Below are 13160 nucleotides of genomic sequence, written 5' to 3' on the forward strand. Positions count from 1 at the left end.
CACCGCAGCCCTCAGGGCGCGGCTCTAACGCCCGGGCTACCCCGTCCCCACCTCCCTGGTGTAACTCGCACCTGAGCTCCAGCAGCCCGTCTCCCGGTCTCTCCGCGCGCCACCGGGGCGAGAGGCCCACCGCGCAGCCCGCGCACACAGAGGCTTCGAGGACGCGGGGCGGCGGGGGTCGCTGAGGAAGTGGCGGCGTCCCCGGCGCGCGGGAAGCCGCCGAAACCGACCTGCCCACAGCCACGGAGTGGAACCACAGGCACACCCGCCATCTCGCACGCGGTTGTGCGGCCCCAGAGCAGCGGCCCCGGGAGACGCCCGCCCGCCCCCGCCCTCACGGCGCCCCGCCTCAGGCAGCCTTCCCTCGGCCGCGCGGGGCAGCTCCCGGGCCGGCTCCACGGGCTTCTCGGAGAACACGGCGCGGACGCCGGGCTGAGAGCTTAGGCCGGGCCTCTTTGAGGGTTGGCGGCGCGCAGGGGGCGTGTGAGCGGCCAGCACCCGCCCGTGCCTGGGGGCGGGGTTGTGCGGGCGGCGAGCCGGGCGGGCGCCTGCGCGGGGGGCGTGCGGCCGGGGAGCGCGGGCCGGCGTCGGGGGTTGTGAGAGCGGGAGCGCCGCCCGGCGCACTGGGGTGAGGGCAGCGCGCGAGCGGCTAGCGGGGCCGTTGGGGAGCGGGGAGAGGGGAGCGTGTGAGCGGGGAGCCGGGCCGTTGGGGAGCGGGAGCAGGGGTGCGTTTGAGCGGCGAGCCGGGCCTGCTCCTCAGGGGGCGTGTGAGCCGGAAACGGGGCCCTGTTGGTGGGAAACGCGCGCCGGCGCCCCGGGGCCCTGAGAGCCTGGAGGGCGGGCGATCACCCTCTGGCCTGAGGGGCGGCAGCTGGCGGTCGAACTCGGGCCCCCTCCGCGTGGGGCCGGCGAGGCGCCGGGAGAAAGCTGCCAGGCACTAGCGGTGGGTTTGGCGAGTGCGTGCGGCCCGCTGCCACCGGGCTCCTAATTGTTTTTAATTTGAAGATAATGACAATATCCTGATTTTCCTAGCCTACACTTTGGGTTCTGAAGTGACGTTTATCTAAAAATTGCTGCATTATTCCAGGTCAGTCTGTAGCCAAATATTTGTGTCTCTTCCTTCTGTTCTCCCCTCGATTTTTATTGGAATACAGTTGATTTACAATATTGTGTTAGTGTCAGGTGTGCAACAGAGTGAATCAATTATGTGTATATATGTATATCCGCCCTTTTTAAAAGCATTTTTTCCGTATGGGCTCTTACAGAGTGTTGAGTTCCCTGTGCTATACAGTTGGTCCTCATTAGTTATCTATTTCCTACACAATAGTGTGTAGTGTGTATGTGTCAGTCCCAGTCTCCCAACCAAATGTATGTTTCTTCGGTACATGTGCACGTGGAAAACTGCTAGAGAGCGTCAGAGAGCAACAGGCTGAATTGTGTGTGTTTTTTTTTTTTTTACCACTTCGGCATTGAAAAGATACTTCTTGAAACTTGAAAGTATTACTGGGTTTGGATTGTCAAGTTGATCTTCAAGGAACATTTCAAGAGACAAAAGCATGGGGGGTAGTGATAAATCTGTGGGCTTATGACAACAGCAGTTTGCTTTAGTGATGTTTTAACAAGGGCTTCCCTGATCGCTCAGTTGGTAAAGAATCTGCCTGTAATGCAGGAGACCTCCGTTCGATTCCTGAGTCGAGAAGATCCCCTGGAGAAGGGAAAGGCTACGCACCCCAGTATTCTGGCCTGGAGAGTTCCATGGACTGTATAGGGCATGGGGTGGCAAAGAGTCGGACACGACTGAGCGACTTTCATTTTTACGCTAATAATACAAAGCATTTTGGATGTGCGAAGTACCTTTATGGCAGCCATACTCGAAGTAACAAAGTAAGGGTGCCCTGTTTGAAGGTGGCACCAATGGGAGGCGATAGGAAGGGCCTGCTCTCTTCGTTGCAGGCGGCTGCTGCCTGGTGATCCAGCACCGTGCCTGAAGTCAGCATCCTGGTTCTGACACTTAGCAGCTGTGGGATCTTGACAAAACCTGTCTTACCTGGGTTAAACGTGGGCAGTTTTTAAAAGTAGGGTATTTTCTTAGAAAGGGTTTAGGAAATCTTCATACAACTCAGTATTAATTTTAACAGAGTATCTCTGAGAGCCTTCCACAGAAGTATGTGGATCGTTTATCTGGAGCTGCTGATCAAAGAAGAAAAAAAGACATTAAACAGACAAGTAGAAGGTAAGAACTGGATTTGATAGAAAAGTCATTTGACAGAACGTTGAATTAAAACAGGACTGCTGACATATTCCAACAGCCAGAGAAAATCACCTGTTGGACATGTAGTGACAAAAAAGACGAGGAGGGAGATAGTGTATCTTATCAGGTGTCAGCCACAGATTAAATTGAGATTGCCATTTAAGGAGGTAAATTATTAGTTCCTGGACTTCCTTGGCAGTCTGGTCCAATGGTTAAGACTCTGTGTGGTTAAGACTCTCCGATGCAGGGGGTGCAGTTTCAATCCCTGGTCAGGAAAGTAAGATTCCATGTGATCCATGGCCAAAAGAAAAAAATTATTAGTTCTGTTTCAAGATACTCTACAACCTCAGGAAGGTTGAGAAATAAGAGGAAAGAGGGAATGAAGGATGAGAGAGCCATAGGGTACAGGGAGGAAATGAAGGAAAAGGAAGCAAGGGTCTATGGGGGAAGGTGGCAAGAAAGAAGATAGGTCTTTAGAAAAGGGGAGAGTATTTGACATGGGCGATGAATTTGAAGTGAGCTTGTCCGAGAAGAACAGCAGAGTTTTCCTTGTCTTACTGTTTTCCTGGCTGTGAGAAGGCATTCAGGATTGAGGTCCCTGGGCACGCAGAGCTGTGTGTTAGCCTCTGTGCAGGAACATGGGCATAGGCGCTCAGCTGTAAATGTGTGCAAATTGATGTCATATGAGATGATGCTGTTTTATAGGATGGTGTCACTTAGGCCAAAACAAGAGAACTGGAAAGGAGAGAGCAGAGACTGTGATGGGGAGATCAAGGAACCTACAGCCTGATACAGTGACCACTGGCAAGTTTCCAACTTCTAATGCAGTTTCAGTTTGGAGGGAAGTGTCTCCAAAGTGAAGGCAGAGTGAAGGTAAGTTGCTGCTGCTGCTAAGTCGCATCAGTCATGTCCGACTCTGGGCGACCCCATAAACGGCAGCCCACCAGGCTTCTCCATCCATGGAGTTTCGCAGGCAAGAGTACTGGAGTGGGTTGCTATTGCCTTCTCTGGAGAGTAAGTTGAGGCTAAGATTTAGAAGAATAAATCAAGTTGAAGTCATGTAGAAGCAGACTCAGTGTAGACCAGAGTTTCTCACATTTGAATTAGTTGCCTGGGGATCTTGTGGGAAGTGCACTGGCTGAGCCGAAGGTCTGAGATTCTGTGTTTCTAACAGGCTCTCTGAGTAGCAAGGGTGTAGCCTTGTCTTTAGAGAAATCTGGAAGAAGAGCATTGGATAGTGTGAGACATAACAGGGTCAAGAAAAAGCATTATTTTGTTTTTCTTTCTGAGTGTGTTTATTGCCAGAGGGAAGCAAGGAGTTGAAGTAGCAATTACAGGTGTAAGATACCATTGCTAAGCAAAGAGGAAAAAAGAAGTGGTGGAGATGATCCATAGAAGGAATGTAAAGGGGGAGGAATTCAGACCGCAGATCCAGAGATTACCCTTTGGAAAGGAGAGATTCTAGTGACAGGAGGAAGGGAGGAAAGTAAGTCCTTAGGGAGGTGAGTTTGGAGTTGATGAGGACACTTGAGAGAATTCCTTCTACATGGCTCCAGTGTATTTCCACTGAAAAGAGAAAAGATCATTGTTGCTCCAGAGAATACTGGGGGTGGGGGAGAAGGGTGGTGGTGCTAGAACTAGGGGAAACCCCACCCCTCTAAGTAACTCTCAGGCATCAGACGTATATGTTGTACTGGTATTTATTATTTGAAGTAGACTAATTTGAATATGGAAGGCATTGACTTTCTTTTTCTTTTTTTTTGAGATAGCTGATTTTTTGGCAGTTGTTTCACAGAAATCCTCTGAAGCATTAGCATGATGTCGCAAACCAAACTAAGTTTTGAAACAAAACAGATTAATAGAGTTCATTCCCTAAATGCTAGAAGTGTTATTTTCAATAAATACCACACTGATTTTGAAACATGCAAGATTTTTAATATCTAATAATTCCGTGGCAATTAAATTATTCATAAAGTTCTTATGGAATACAGAATAGGGAACAGATTGAGTGAATCGATGTAAGTAACACTAGAAAAGTAAAAAGTAGAAAAAATGAGACGCACTGGTTAGCATCTCTTCATGAATGGCAGTGATGTGTGAGATACAATAAGCTGTGAAGGAGCAGTGAGTTTAGGGGACAGGAGGTCGTGGAAGTGATTCTCTGAAATAAGTTTGTAGGAGGTCGTCAGAGTTGCATTCTTCCTCACATTCTAATAAATGGAGACTTTGTTTCCAGATTTTTCAGGTTGGGATTCTACTAGTTTGAGCCTCAGTAATGAGACTTGTCAGAGAGCTAGGCATTTGCAAGTTGATGTTCAGTGTCTGTTGATTTCACAATCAATGACCAAAAATCAGTCAGCATCCACAGAATTGGGACAGATGACCTTGTTAGGTAGTTAGAATAGGAAAAAGGAGTCCAGAATGGCGGTGGCTAAAAGACAAGGAAGGGTAGAGCCCACAAAGATAGAACAAAGGAAGGTCCAAGGACCAGAGTGAGGACCTCAGGTAGAAAAAAACAGCACTCCTGGCTAGCCCAGTTTACATGGGGCAAGTCCAGGGGGAGGAAAAAAACATAAAAAGAGGGGCCAAAGGGCTGGGGGTCTCTCTCCCGTGCGTGCACACTCTCTCTCTCTCCCTCTCTCTTTCTCTCTTCTCTTCGTGTCTTTTGGGTTGGCATGCCCTCATGCCTCGAGGATGTATTTTCCGTTATTTTCTAAGTAAAACTGAGCTGTAACATGGAGCTGTAACACTGTCCAAGAGCTGTGACGCTGAGGGCTTTAATGTCCGTCGCTTCAAATGTTTGCTGTGACAAGACAAAACCAAGGAAATTACACACTCCCCTGACAACCTTAATAGATAAACAAAAGGTGAATATTGGAGTGGTGTTTCTGGCAGGGACTTACACGCTCCATCAGCTGTGCAAGTCTCAGCTGCCAGAAAACAGAAAGCAAAGAAGGTAGTGAAGAAGCCCAGAGCACTCAGTCCTGGGCCACCTGGGCACTGACGTTTCCAAAGTTAAATGTTGTGGGAAAATCTACCGTGTGCTGACTCCTTTTATGCAACCTACAGCCAAACAGCATTTCTTAGGAAGGTGTTTGCATTCTTCCTCTGACCATAGTAAGACAATCATACGTGACAAAGAGAGTTAGGAGAAACTCTCCTAACTTTTAGGCTAGTATGTAGCATACCTGAGAGTGGGTAGCAGGATTATATTCAGAATTTTGCATCTAGTTGGGAGACCTAGGTAGACATCTAGAGATTGCCTTCTCAAATTGTGGCTTCCTAGCTATATTTTTACATAGCTGTTAATTCATAAGTATTTGTTATAAATTATATTCAGTATGACTGCAAGAGCACCTGTGAAGCCAAATGCTAAAATATTTCTTGTGTTTTCTATGACTTTATGTATTTTAGAATTGACTTTCCCAGTGATAATGGGAGTCATGGGAAATTTGCTACATAGTACCTCCTCAGTTGTATCCATCTAATATATCAACTTGTTTTATTATTTGTAATAAATGAATAGTTCAGAAGGAATGTTGGTTTTAAGGAGTGCTGTATCATTTAAAAGCAGTATATAGAAAACCAGTTCTTATTCTACTGGGATGCCCAGTCTTTTGAGTAATCACATCTAATACGTGCTGTCCATAAATACCAATTAATTTAGTGCCTTCAATCAGTCATACAATCAGGGCTATGGTAAGAAATCATACACTGTTTCTTTTTTCACTCCTATTTTTTTTCTTTTCTTTCCTCACCTGTAGAAGTTACCTTTGCATTTACAAGATTCTCAGTTATCTCCTAGAATAGTGACTACAAGCTATAAACTCAAAGTGGTTTTTTTGTGTGTTTTTAACATCTCTACAAGTGCCTTGTTTGCTCTTTTTTCCCAATGAGCTTGGTAGGTCCAAGAAGCATAGATTCAAATAAAACACCTACACAAATCCTTTCAACACTGAAAGATGAGACATAGGAAAACCACCAAATAAATAGAAGCAACTTCAGACAGTTCATGCTGATCATTTCTCTTGTCAGTCACTACCTTTTATAGAGTAACTGGCAGAGTCTACTCCTTCAGGATCCCAGGATTTGTACATGTATTGATTTCATACAGATTTATTCTGTACTCAACCCAGAAAGTTTTATATCCTAAATATTTCTGGAAACACTCCCCCAGTTCAGGCCTGCATCACCTTTTTTTTTTTTTTTTCATTATTAATGCCTTCAGATTCTTCTCCCCCCATTTATTTGTATGCCCTTCAAATTCCATCTCCTGTAGTATTTCGAGTCACCTGTCTCAACAGCACATGTGACCATGAACCACTCATCAAATCACATTAATATCTAGACATCTGAAAGTGACACGTGATGCTTTCATAATCTGACTTCTGCCTGACTCTCCACCTCTCGTCCTTTCTGTCCTTTGCTCTGGAATCCTGAACCACTGCTGATGCCCTCCTCACCTGTCCCTGTACTTTGAACAAATATTTACCCTTTCGTGTGTGTGCTTCTCTCCCCATCTTGCTACAGCCTTCCGTGCTCTACCGCACCTGCCCTCTGTTCCCTTGAACTGCGTTAAGTCTGCACTCAGGCAGTATCTCTCGAAAAGCCATCCCTGACACCTTTTATGTACATTTTTGTTTAAACTCCAGTGTCTCGTACTGAGCAGGAACCCAAAAAACAATTATTGAATAAAAGAACTAAAGACTTATGTATACCAAGGTGATTTTTAAGAGCTTCTCCTCTGCAGTCTAAGGGCCAACAAGGTAGACATGTACATTCAGGTGATAAAGATACACTTGAAAAATCTATAAAGTCCTAAGGTAGCTACAAGGAAAGAGAGACCTGTTTATCTGGGGAAAGACAGCTGTAATCAAGAACAACTTTAGAAAGAAGGATGAGTTTTAAAAGGTGAAAAGTAATTTGTTGGGAAAGAAGCATTTCAATTTAAGAAATTGAGAAAAGGAAAAAAAGTGACAGGAATTTTGTAAACCGTGAATAATGTTGCAGTTGAAGCTTGGCAACTTGTTATAAAGTTCCTGTTATGAAGTAGAGAAGAGAAGATATTGTGGCTTTACATGTCTGTCTCATGATTGTCTAAGAAGAGCTCTCTAAATTTTACCTATTTACCATTAGTGTATGCAGCATGAGTGAAGTAAGAGGCTTATTTTGTATTGATATGTTTGTACTAGAGAAGTAACTGCGGTTTGATGTAAGAGGACTAGTAGAGTCAGAAGACCTGGTGAAAAACCTGCACCTTACTTATATTTCTAACTTCTTCCTTTCCGGAATCATTATAGCTAATGAGTTAACTGATGTTTGTAGAAGTGCTTAGTGCAGCTATCAATAAGTATAATTCTTGTAGTGGACTATTACAATGTTAGAACGGTAGCATATTCTCAAGAAAAAATTTTTTTACAAAATTTAATCTGTTTAGATATGTACAGAGCTAAGGCTCTTACTTTGGGGTAGCTGTATAGGTTAGGCATCAGATGTATTTTTTTTTTTAAACTAGCAAGTGGTGGTGTTTATTGGAGGTATTTGTGATATTTCTTGGGATAATTTTTCTTCGTGTCAATTTAATTTGGGAAATATTTCAGCCTTGAATCATTTATTCTTATGGCCTGTCAACTGTTTAAAGGCATCTACTTGTCATTCAGTCATAATTTGGGACTCAAATGGTGAGCTTTACCCAAACACTTCTTGATTTGCTCTTCCATCTGCTATTTATGATTTACTTAGAACATTTTTGCAAAAAATTTGCTCCAATTCTCAATTTCAATTCAGTCAATTCAGTTCAGTCACTCAGTTGTGTCCGACTCTTTATGACCTCATGGACTGCAGCACGCCAGGCCTCCCTGTCCATCACCAACATTTGGAGTTTACTCAAACTCATATCCATTGAGTTGGTGATGCCATTCAACCATCTCATCCTCTGTTGTCCCCTCATCCTCCTGCCCACAATCTTTCCCAGCATCAGTTCCGTTCAGTTCAGTCACTCAGTCATTTCCGACTCTTTGCGACCCCATGAACCGCAGCATGCCAGGCCTCCCTGTCTATCACCAACTCCCGGAGTCCCACAAACCCATGTCCATCGAGTCAATGATGCCATCCAACCATCTCATCCTCTGTCTTCCTCTTCTCCTCCTGCCCTCAATCTTTCCCAGCATCAGAGTCTTTTCCAATGTGTCAGCTCTTCGCATTAAGTCGCCAAAGTATTGGAGTTTGAGCTTCAGCATCAGTCCTTCCAATGAATATTCAGGACTGATTTCCTTTAGGATTGACTGGTTGGATCTCCTTGCAGTCAAAGGGACTCCAAAGAGTCTTCTCCAACACCACTGTTCAAAACCATCAAGTCTTTGGTGCTCAGCTTTCTTTTTTTTTTTTAATTTAAATTTATTTATTTTAATTGGGGGTTAATTACTTTACAGTATTGTATGTATGGTTTTGCCATACATCAGCATGAATCCGCCATGAGTGTACACGTGTTCCCCATCCTGAACCCCCCCTCCCACCTCCCTCTCCGTACCATCCCTCTGGGTCATCCCAGTGCACCAGCCCCAAACTGCATCATACCTGGACTGGTGATTCGTTTCATATATGATATTATACATGTTTCAATGCCATTCTCCCAAATCATCCCACCCTCTCCATCTCCCACAGAGTGCAAAAGACTGTTCTATACATCTATGTCTCTTTTGCTGTCTCGTATAAAGTGTTATCGTTACCATCTTTCTAAATTCCATATATATGTGTTAGTATACTGTTGGTGTTTTTCTTTCTGGCTTACTTCACTCTGTATAATAGGCTCCAGTTTCATCCACCTCATTAGAACTGATTCAAATGTATTCTTTTTAATGGCTGGGTAATACTCCATTGTGTATATGTACCACAGCTTTCTTATCCATTCATCTGCTGATGGACATCTAGGTTGCTTCCATGTCCTGGCTATTATAAACAGTGCTGCGATGAACATTGGGGTACACGTGTCTCTTTCACTTCTGGTTTCCTCGGTGTGTATGCCCAGCAATGGGATTGCTGGATCATAAGGCAGTTCTATTTCCAGTTTTTTAAGGAATCTCCACACTATTCTCCGTAGTGGCTGTACTAGTTTGCATTCCCACCAACAGTGTAAGAGGGTTCCCTTTTCACCACACCCTCTCCAGCATTTATTGCTTGTAGACTTTTGGATCGCAGCCATTCTGACTGGTGTGAAATGGTACCTCATTGTGGTTTTGATTTGCGTTTCTCTGATAATGAGTGATGTTGAGCATCTTTTCATGTGTTTGTTAGCCATCTATATGTCTTCTTTGGAGAAATGTCTGTTTAGTTCTTTGGCCCATTTTTTGATTGGGTTGTTTATTTTTCTGGAATTGAGTTGTAGGAGTTGCTTGTATATTTTTGAGATTAGTTGTTTGTCAGTTGCTTCATTTGCTATTATTTTCTCCCATTCTGAAGGCTGTCTTTTCACCTTGCTTATAGTTTCCTTTGCCGTGCAGAAGCTTTTAATTTTAATTAGGTCCCATTTGTTTATTTTTGCTTTTATTTCCAATATTCTGGGAGGTGGGTCATAGAGGATCCTGCTGTGATGTATGTCGGAGAGTGTTTTGCCTATGTTCTCCTCTAGCAGTTTTATAGTTTCTGGTCTTACATTTAGATCTTAAATCGATTTTGAGTTTATTTTTGTGTATGGTGTTAGAAAGTGTTCTAGTTTCATTCTTTTACAAGTGGTTGACCAGTTTTCCCAGCACCACTTGTTAAAGAGATTGTCTTTTCTCCATTGTATATTCTTGCCTCCTTTGTCAAACATGAGGTGTCCATAGGTGCGTGGATTTATCTCTGGGCTTTCTATTTTGTTCCATTGATCTATATTTCTGTCTTTGTGCCAGTACCATACTGTCTTGATGACTGTGGCTTTGTAGTAGAGCCTGAAGTCAGGTAGTTTGATTCCTCCAGTTCCATTCTTCTTTCTCAAGATTGCTTTGGCTATCGAGGTTTTTTGTATTTCCATACAAATTGTGGAATTATTTGTTCTAGCTCTGTGAAGAATACTGTTGGTAGCTTGATAGGGATTGCATTGAATCTATAGATTGCTTTGGGTGGTATACTCATTTTCACTATATTGATTCTTCCAATCCATGAACATGGTATATTTCTCCATCTATTAGTGTCCTCTTTGATTTCTTTCTCCAGTGTTTTATAGTTTTCTATATATAGGTCTTTAGTTTCTTTAGGTAGATATATTCCTAAGTATTTTATTCTTTTCGATGCAATGGTGAATGGAATTGTTTCCTTAATTTCTCTTTCTATTTTCTCATTATTAGTGTAAAGGAATGTAAGGGATTCCTGTGTGTTGATTTTATATCCTGCAACTTTACTATATTCATTGATTAGCTCTAGTAATTTTCTGGTGGAGTCTTTAGGGTTTTCTATGTAGAGGATCATGTCATCTGCAAACAGTGAGAGTTTTACTTCTTCTTTTCCAATTTGGATTCCTTTTATTTCTTTTTCTTCTCTGATTGCTGTGGCCAAAACTTCCAAAACTATGTTGAGTAGTAGTGGTGAAAGTGGGCACCCTTGTCTTGTTCCTGACTTTAGGGGAAATGCTTTCAATTTTTCACCATTGAGGATAATGTTTGCTGTGGGTTTGTCATATATAGCTTTTATTATGTTGAGGTATGTTCCTTCTATTCCTGCTTTCTGGAGAGTTTTTTTTTTTTTATCATAAATGGATGTTGAATTTTGTCAAAGGCTTTCTCTGCATCTGTTGAGATAATCATATGGCTTTTATTTTTCAATTTGTTGATGTGGTTTATTACATTAATTGATTTGCAAATATTGAAGAATCCTTGCATCCCTGGGATAAAGCCCACTTGGTCATGGTGTATGATCTTTTTAATGTGTTGTTGGATTCTGATTGCTAGAATTTTGTTAAGGATTTTTGCATCTATCTTCATCAGTGATATTGACCTGTAGTTTTCTTTTTTTGTGGCATCTTTGTCAGGTTTTGGTATTAGGTTGATGGTGGCTTCATAGAATGAGTTTGGAAGTTTACCCTCCTCTGCAATTTTCTGGAAGAGTTTGAGTAGGATAGGTGTTGGCTCTTCTCTAAATTTTTGGTAGAATTCAGCTGTGAAGCTGTCTGGACCTGGGCTTTTGTTTGCTGGAAGATTTCTGATTATAGTTTTAATTTCCGTGCTTGTGATGGGTCTGTTAAGATTTTCTATTTCTTCCTGGTTCAGTTTTGGGAAGTTGTACTTTTCTAAGAATTCGTCCATTTCTTCCACGTTGTCCATTTTATTGGAATATAATTGCTGATAGTAGTCTCTTATGATCCTTTGTATTTTTTTTTTTTTTAATTTTTATTTTTTCTACCTGCACTATAAGCACTTTATGATCCTTTGTATTTCTGTGTTGTCTGTTGTGATCTCTCCATTTTCATTTCTAATTTTATTGATTTGATTTTTCTCCCTTTGTTTCTTGATGAGTCTGGCTAATAGTTTGTCAATTTTATTTTCCTTTCAAAGAACCAGCTTTTGGCTTTGTTGATTTTTGCTATGGTCTCTTTGTTTCTTTTGCATTTATTTCTGCCCTAATTTTTAAGACTTCTTTCCTTCTGCTAGCCCTGGGGTTCTTCATTTCTTCCTTTTCTAGTTGCTTTAGGTGTAGAATTAGGTTATTTATTTGACTTTTTTCTTGTTTCTTGAGGTATGCCTGTATTGGTATGAACTTTTCTCTTAGCACTGCTTTTACAGTATCCCATAGGTTTGGGGTTGTTGTGTTTTCATTTTCATTCATTTCTATGCATATTTTGATTTCTTTTTTGATTTCTTCTGTGATTTGTTGGTTATTCAGCAGCGTGTTGTTCAGCCTCCATATGTTGGAATTTTTAGTAGTTTTTCTCCTGTAATTGAGATCTAATCTTACCACATTGTGGTCAGAAAAGATGCTTGGAATGATTTCAATTTTTTTGAATTTACCAAGGCTTAGATTTATGGCCCAGGATGTGATCTATCCTGTAGAAGGTTCCGTGTGTGCTTGAGAAAAATGTCAAATTCATTATTTTGGGGTGAAATGTCTTATAGATATCAATTAGGTCCAACTAGTTTATTGTATCATTTAAAGTTTGTGTTTTCTTGTTATTTTCTGTTTAGTTGATCTATCCATAGGTATGTGTGGGGTATTAAAGTCTCCCACTATTATTGTGTTATTGTTAATTTCCCCTTTCTACTTGTTAGCATTTGTCTTACATATTGCAGTGCTCCTATGTTGGGTGCATATATATTTATAATTGTTATCTGTTCTTCTTGGATTGAACCTTTGATGATTATGTAGTGTCCTTCTTTGTCTCATTCTATTTTATCTGATATGAGTATTGCTACTCCTGCTTTCTTTTGGTCTCTATTTGCATGGAATATCTTTTTCCAGCCCTTCACTTTCAGTCTGTATGTGTCCCCTGTTTTGAGGTGGGTCTCTTGTAGACAACATATATAGGGGTCTTGTTTTTGTATCCATTCAGGCAGTCTATGTCTTTTGCTTGGGGCATTCAACCCATTTACATTTAAGGTAATTATTGATAAGTATGATCCCATTGCCATTTACTTTATTGTTTTGGGTTCGAGTTTATACCCTTTTTTGTTTCCTGTCTAGAGAAGATCCTTTAGCATTTGTTGGAGAGCTGGTTTGGTGGTGCTGAATTCTCTCAGCTTTTGCTTGTCTTAAAGCTTTTGATTTCTCCTTCATATTTGAATGAGATCCTTGCTGGGTACAGTAATCTGGGCTGTAGGTTATTTTCTTTCATCACTTTAAGTATGTCTTGCCATTCCCTCCTGGCCTGAAGAGTTTCTATTGAAAGATCAGCTGTTATCCTTATGGGAATCTCCTTGTGTGTTATTTGTTGTTTTTCCCT

At 42.0% G+C, this 13160-nt stretch overlaps 1 protein-coding gene across 2 annotated transcripts in view; it reads left to right on the plus strand.

Annotated features, from left to right (window-relative positions):
- Window positions 1-569: 569 nt before the first annotated feature.
- Window positions 570-13160, plus strand: part of NANP (N-acetylneuraminic acid phosphatase) — a 57396-nt gene continuing 44805 nt past the window's right edge. For both annotated transcript variants that reach the window (XM_059892599.1, XM_059892598.1), the window contains exons 1-3: window positions 570-628; window positions 2139-2233; window positions 2957-3124. The gene's annotated coding sequence lies outside the window, so the exon portion shown is untranslated. The remainder of the gene's footprint in view (window positions 629-2138; window positions 2234-2956; window positions 3125-13160) is intronic.

Source organism: Bos taurus, chromosome 13, assembly GCF_002263795.3.
Source record: "Bos taurus isolate L1 Dominette 01449 registration number 42190680 breed Hereford chromosome 13, ARS-UCD2.0, whole genome shotgun sequence".
Taxonomy (NCBI): Eukaryota; Metazoa; Chordata; class Mammalia; order Artiodactyla; family Bovidae; genus Bos; species Bos taurus.